The sequence below is a fragment of the Arachis hypogaea genome, chromosome 18, assembly GCF_003086295.3.
Source record: "Arachis hypogaea cultivar Tifrunner chromosome 18, arahy.Tifrunner.gnm2.J5K5, whole genome shotgun sequence".
NCBI lineage: Eukaryota > Viridiplantae > Streptophyta > Magnoliopsida > Fabales > Fabaceae > Arachis > Arachis hypogaea.
In genome coordinates, this window is record NC_092053.1 from 57,781,922 (window position 1) to 57,789,360 (window position 7,439).

Genomic DNA, 7,439 nt, shown 5'->3' on the forward strand with positions numbered 1-7,439 from the left:
AATCCTGCCTTGTGCATGCAACAACCCATTGGCCAGCAGCAGATCTTTAAATGGAACTCAGACCCGCGAATGATTAGTCCTTGACCTGTCGGGTTGGAAGATACTGTGGTAAACCAAAAAAAAAAAAAAAATTAGAGGACTTCCAGCACGATAGCAATGGTCTTGTGGAAATACAAATCTAACTACATATTATACAAATGGAGAATGCTAGGGAAACAATGACTATTTTGAACAACATGAACAACTACCAATCAAATAAAAACATACTACACCTCTAAATTAATCATCTAAATTTTAATATTAAAATAACCATCCGTACACTAGTAAAATAAACATCCAATATATCTATTATTTACATTGTTTAATATTTTCATTGTCTACCTACACTTTTCCTATACAAATCTTGTACTCAACATTGATTAGGGTAGAGTTATTCCTCCACACTTGCTGCTCTTCACTTCTTGTCTTGTACAATAAAGATTCATTACATGGATATGAAATGCTACAACTATATTCAATTTAAAGTTTGAGAAAAGCCTAAAAAATTAAAGAACAAAATATCACAAATCAATAAAAATAAGAGATCTCACACATATAAATGTAAATTTTTTATGGTATAAATAGTAGAAACAAACTTATATCCACTACGAGATTTATATTTAATTGAGGGAGTTTTTTAATAGAAGTTTTTAAAAACTTTCATAATACATTTTATTTATGACAATTTCTAAAACTTTCCTTAATAATTAATTGATAATTAAAATTTAAACTATCTCCAAAAAAAAAACCCCTCTTTCTTCTTAGTTTTCAAAGAATGGCACCAAGTCAGAGGGCGGAGAAGAGAATGGTGACAAAACCCTAAGTTTTTCACCGCCGATTTTGCTGCTGTTGCAGTCGTCGGTTTTGCCGCCATTGCAGTCGCCGGTTCCGCCACCGTTTTCGCCACAGTTGTTGCAGGAAGGTTCTCAATTGAGCCACCTCCTCTATCAACATTATGGTTTCAGATCTGTTTGCTCTGTAGCTACGGTTGCCGCTACAGTTTTTGCCGCCGCAGCTTCCGCCATCGTTGCCGCTGTAGTTGCTGCGTCAAAAGCTTCTGAATCGAGCCACTGTTTTAGATTTGTTTTCTTTTCTTCTTCAGTTTTCATTTGTTTTCATGTGGAGTGATTCCTGTGGTTAAAGTTCTCTGATTCCACTTAGTTACTAGATAAAAGCAAAGCATTTAATTTACTGAACTATTTTATTTATGTATCTTCCATTTTAGTTCTTTACTCTCCAAATTAGATTTGACAGAAGCTGGTAACTGGAGTTAAATTTTGGAGCTGATCACTTTCTTTTCTTTTTGTTTTTACATCTGTATATTTTCTGAAATCAGATTATAATACATATTCAAGAAATGTTCACATCAGAACAAAGTTAAATATTCACATTTTTTAAAGTGATAATTGTAATATTTAAGTTTTTTTTTTTTTAATAATTTGAAGGGTATGAACATTGCAACTAACCTGTAATTGTTTATGCTTTCTTTGTAGCTTCAACATGAAAACATGTCTATAGATATTATAGAAGTGATCTGAAAAGAATAAAAAGTGAGTTAAAGATAATATCTGAGAAGATCTTAGTACCATAACTGAAATTTCTTTTCTTTCTCAGGTGAAAGCAATAATAACATCAAAGAGCTTAATGCTAAAAACATAATGCAGAAAACAAAGGTAAGATAATATTAGAATAGCACTTTAACATGAAAGAATTTTAGTAGGATCAATTAACAAACTTAATATTATGATTTTTAGGAAAAGAATCTAATGGATTCCAGAAAGAAGTAACAATTCTCCACAGAGTCTTCAATAACTTCTATGACTTCATCATCATGTTCATCTAGCATGTCGTCCCTCGAGTTCAACAGGACAATTCAGACCGAATCGCTATCAACCGGTCGAATCAATGTTCCTGAAACCTTGATTTCTTTTAATTACTCACTAGTTAATAATTTGCAATAATAGTACAGTGAGAGGACAGTTGAGTTCCTATTCAATATTCATAGTTATATTTGATAGTCTTGTCAAATTATTCTTCTGTGGAAAGGAAGAAAGAAAGGAAATAGTGAAATTATTCATAGTGAAGGTGTTCTAATTTATTCTTTTAAATTATCGTTTATTGATGATTTCTCTTAAATTACCTTAATGCTCAGAGATTGGTGTGTATCTTTCCAATATGTTTTATTTTCCAAACTTTACTCTTGACTTTTGTCTTGTTCTTTTGAGAGTATCCTTTACTACAAATGTTTCTTTTCTTGTTTTCATGGTAGTTTATGAGCTTTCCTGTTTTATTAAATCTCTCTTAATTAGTATTTTGGTTGATGCTATTAAATATGTAAATTTGCAATGATTCTGGAGTAATCTGTTCTTCAAATGTTTCTTCTACTAGCTTTGGGTGGTGGTATATTATATTGTAAAAAAGAAACGAGTTCAATTGAAAAGAGTCAACCTACTGCACTTAAAGAGAAGAGATTTCGAAAGCCTACTCTTAGGTACATTGAAGAGACTTCAAATTCAAGGTCAAAGGAAAAGGTACCAACTGTTGGTACAAAAAGAAAACATTCAAGTGCCTCATCATGTGATGAGCTTCATATAAGAATTAAAGCATTAAGAAAGATTCGAGTTGAGAAGTCTAGTAATGGAATTAGTGATGTGACAATCCCAAAGTTGAAAGCTTGTAGGGGCCGACCAAAGAAAGAGGTAGGGTTTTATCTGAAATGAATTTGCCTCATTGTGCATTCCTCGTGTCTTGCTTGTTTCCAAGCGGGTCTTAGATCCATTGTACACTATTTCTCAATTACAAGATCAATAATCACCTCTAGTTTGCTCGTAATTCTAGAATCTGATATTGTTATTAATGCACGATATTCATGAGTAATTCATTCTATATCTGCTTTTATTACTGGACATTATTCTTTTTCATTTAATAAGGCATTTGTTTTTGTAGAAACTTGACGATGAGGAGGCATTTTCCTTGGATTCTGAGGATAAATGTTTGACACCAAAAAGATCTAAAAAGAAAGATCGGAGAAAGCATCAGAGGATGTGGACTCTCTTTGAGGTTATTAAGTTGGCTGATGGCATATATGAATATGGAGTTGGTAGATGGACAAATAAAAAGAGGTTTTCATTTTCATCTTCAAGCTATCGAACACCCATAGATCTCAGGGTATTTCACAAAGCCTTGTCTATTTCAATTGTTTCCTTCTTTGCAAACCTAGAGTTTCTAGTTATTTAAAGTTATGATATCATATATATAATGTAACTTAATCATATTGACCAGTAGAATAGATCAACAGAAAGCTATTTGTCTTGATACTGAGAGTTAGAATCTTTAATGCTTTTTGGAAAGGTCTTCAAGCTCATGTTTTCTTGTAGTTATTCTTTTTTTATGCTGACTTTTTGGTTGTTTTATACTTCTATTAGCTTTACATAGATTCTGTTTAGATTGTGTTAGATAAATCTAAACCTAAGAAAAACATTGAGGATGATTTTCAAGGTAAAAGGGTATTAAGGTAAAAATAAATTTTTAATTTGAAAATATGTAAATAAGATGAGATTAATGAATGATTTGAAATTAAAAATAAATAAATAATTACAGAGTTTGTGAAGGTTTGAAAATCTCACAAAATAGTTAATTTTTGTTAAATTAAAAAAATAATTTGTGGAAATTTTAAACTGTCACAAAAGTGATTTAAAATTGTCACAAAAGTCCAATATAAAACTTCCACTAAATACACACCCCTACTAAATAGATTGTAAAGATTTTTAAAAATTTTCACAAAAGACTTCGTGGCACTTCAAATTTTAGAGGTTTTAGAAATTCCCTATAAATTATTTGGTAGGGATTATAAACCTCTATAAATAAGAGAAAAAATTATCATAAATAAACAAAAATTTTGTAGTGATCAATAAAGCGTGTTCGTATGGTCTCCAATTCAACAAACACTTCGTTTATGTCATTGAGGCTCTATTATAACAATATTTGAAGAACAAAATTAATATTTTAATTAAAAAATTATTTCAAGCATAATAATTATACGATGACAAGAAAAATGTTGAGTTGTCATCAAATTAAAGAGTTAGCAGTGAATATTTTAGAAAAATATTTAAAAATAATAAGTATGAAGCATGCATGGTTTAGATCTTTAGAAAGTAGTGCTTGTAATAAAGAAATAGGTATGATATTTGTAATTATTACCGGCTTGTTCTTCATGTGTGTGTTTTGTAATAAAGAGATAGGTATGCTATTTGGCTGAGGATTTGATTGTCAATTAAATGTTCTAATAATAAAATATATATTTTTTTAAATTTTTTAATAATTATTAAATAATTTTTATTTAATGTTAACTACAATTTAATTTTTTATATATTATTTAATTATTTTCTATTTTATAAATTATTATTTTATTATTCATCTATCATATTTATTAGCAATTAGAAACAATAACAACAATGAAATAGATCTTCTATTAATCGTGACTTTTATATATATTTTGCAATGCGAATCAATGAGGTTTTTTTTATACTTGATCTATTACATTTGAAAATGCTAAAAAAATCGTGTTTTTTAGTAATTCAATCAATTAGACGTACAACACAATCGATTGAATATGTCACGTTTTTTCAAAATTCAATCGATTTGAATGGTTACACAATCGATTGAATTGTGGTGTAGAATATAAATTTTTTCTTATTCAATCGATTGTAACTACTCAATCGATTGAATTTCACAAAGAAATAAGGGTATTTTCTTATTCAATCAATTGGTATGGTATCACAATCGATTAAATTGTGCTGTAGAATGAAATTTTTGTCGTGGCTAATGTAAGACCCAGAACTTTTGAAAAGTCTTATTATGATCAAGTCTCAAATCATATAGTTATTTATAGCCTTAATTTCGGAAATCATTTTATTAAAGATAATTAAGGCAAGTTGTGATTTATTGAATTTGAGACAAGTTATGATTTATTATCCAATTTTACAACTATTGGATTATTTTCTATATTTAAAGTATAAGGTTGATAGTTATGAAATAATAAGAATTTTATATGATTTGGATTTGATAAGTAATATTTTAAATATTATTACTGCTATCTTGAAAAATGAAGAAAATTAAGTATATTATTTCTAATTTTTAGATTTGGGCATTTTATTGAAAATAAAGTGTGAAATTGATGAGCAAATAGTATTTTATGCACTATTATTGTTGAATTAGAATTTATTTCTAATTACTACATTATACCTATTTTTAAGTGAAATTACTAAAATGCCCTTAACCCTAATTTTTGAAAATGAAACCCTAACCCTAAAACCCTACCCGGTTACCCGTTGCTTCCCCCATGACCCAGCAGCCAAACACAAACAGTTTCCCCAACTAAATGAAAGAAAGAAAGAATGGGTTAGGAGGAAACGAAGGAAGAAGGGGGAAACAGGGGAGGGGTTTGCAGAAGCAGATTGAGGGAGGAGGAAAGGCGGCGCGGTGGACGCCACTGCCACCGTCGCCGCCGCTACTGACAACGAGGGGAAAGATCTGTGAGGGCCGAGGAAAGAGGAGGAGGAGAGAAAGACTCGCGCCGGCATGCGGGCTTCACTGCTGCCATCGCGCCGTCGCCTGACCGGGGGAGAAGACCGTCGCGCCTCACTGCCTCGCCACCGCCGAACTCGTGCGCAGAGAGAGAGGAGATGCACGAAAGGGAGCCACCGCGGGGAAACCATCACCGCCTGTCACCGTCGCCGAGCGTGGGCCTTCACCATTCTCGTCGCCGACCAGCTTGTCGCATCACCGCTGACGCGCCGTCACCACTACATCATCCTCGTCACAGAGCCAGCCGCCGCGTTTCACTGCGGTTGAGGGCGTCTCCACCACCGCACCTTGGCCGACGGTGCTGTCGATCTGTTGCTCCGCGGTGCCTAGCTGGAGTTTCTGTTGCTAATGATGGAGGTCAGTGGCCACCGGAAGACACCATTGTTGTTGCTTCCGAACGAGAGAGAAGCCGTGCCACTGTTCTGGCCGCCAGGAGCAGTCTTGTGACCGCTAGAAACACCGCCGGAGATGCCGTCACTGGGCTCAGTCACTTCTCCTTAGTTACGGTAAGAGTTACATTCCGGAGCCCTTGAAAATCTGCACTGTTATATTTGGGTAGGAATCCTAAGGTTTTGATAACGTAGGGCTGAGTTCGAGTTATGGCATGTCACGGTTAGAGTTGTTGTTGCTGTTACGAGTAGTTGGGGCTGAGGTTGCCTCCATCGCCGGAGCTGTGCCGGGGCCGGTTCGAAACCACAGCTGCTTCGTGTTGTTATTCCGGTAAGAAATTATGTTTCGAAAGCCTTACGTTAGTGTCCCGTACGTGTATTAAAGCCTTTATGGTATTAATGTTCCTAGAGTTAGTAACTGAGGTTGCTTGTTGTAATTTAGAGCTATTTATGCTGCTGCGAAAATGTGTGGGGCTGTGCTTTGAAGCTGCCTTTGATTTTGAGTTGAGGTGAAAAGAACTTATGAGGCGCTTGGATTATGGAATTGTGTTTTGAGGTAGGGGCGCTTTCCGAAAACTACAGTTTATTATTGGAATTATTACATATGGATACTGATGTGAGATATGGTGTAATTAGTGATTGTATCTGCCTTATGTATTATTTGATTGACTCGAATGACTATGGATGTTGGTTTGGCCGAATTGTTGTGTGGCTTGTGAAATGTAATGTTTGAAGTTGATTCTTTAAATATTTGAAATGAGTTTAATCCGTTGATGATTGGTTTGAATTGAGTCAATTATTTTGATGATGTGAAAGATAGAATGCTCTTGAAATTCAGCCTGGGTTGCTTTAATTGCTCTGGTTTTGATAAATGATTTATTGCTGAACCGATTCTTTAAAGCTTTACAAATGAGTTAAATCGGTTGATATTGAGTTGATTTTTGAAATGGTTTCCTTGAGGTATGCCATTGAGGCGACTGTTGGATTTAGCTTGTTTTGAATTGATTTCTGGTTTTGAGCTGTTGAAAAGGAATGAGAAACGGTTTAGTTGGGACCCGAACCGGGTGGCAAAAGTCCAAGTTTTAGGGGAGGTGCTGCCGAAATTTCTACAAAATCCTACTCTTGTTTGTAAAGTTATTTAAAAAGGGTTGGATTTGAGAAATTGTATTAATTGATTTATTAAGAGAATATTTATGTTTTCAAGCTTAATCTATTTAATGAACTTTATGCGTTGAGTTCAGCTTATTTAGAAACGAACTATTTATACAGTTTGAATCACTGAAGGAAAGAATGATGCTCTAATATTGATTTCAATATAAAAAGGAGCTTTTAGTGATTTTAAAGGAATTTAGACTTTTGATTGAGTAATCAAGTTTGAGGCATTTTGGAAGAGTTAGAAAAATGGGTTCCAAAAAGAAACCTGAA

General features: G+C 33.6%; 1 long non-coding RNA gene across 1 annotated transcript; it reads left to right on the top strand.

Moving 5' to 3' along the window:
- Positions 1-744: 744 nt before the first annotated feature.
- Positions 745-3,403, top strand: LOC112772989 (uncharacterized). Its single transcript, XR_011876482.1, has 3 exons — positions 745-1,712; positions 1,794-2,738; positions 2,986-3,403. It is a non-coding gene; the product is annotated as an uncharacterized lncRNA (long non-coding RNA).
- Positions 3,404-7,439: the final 4,036 nt, after the last annotated feature.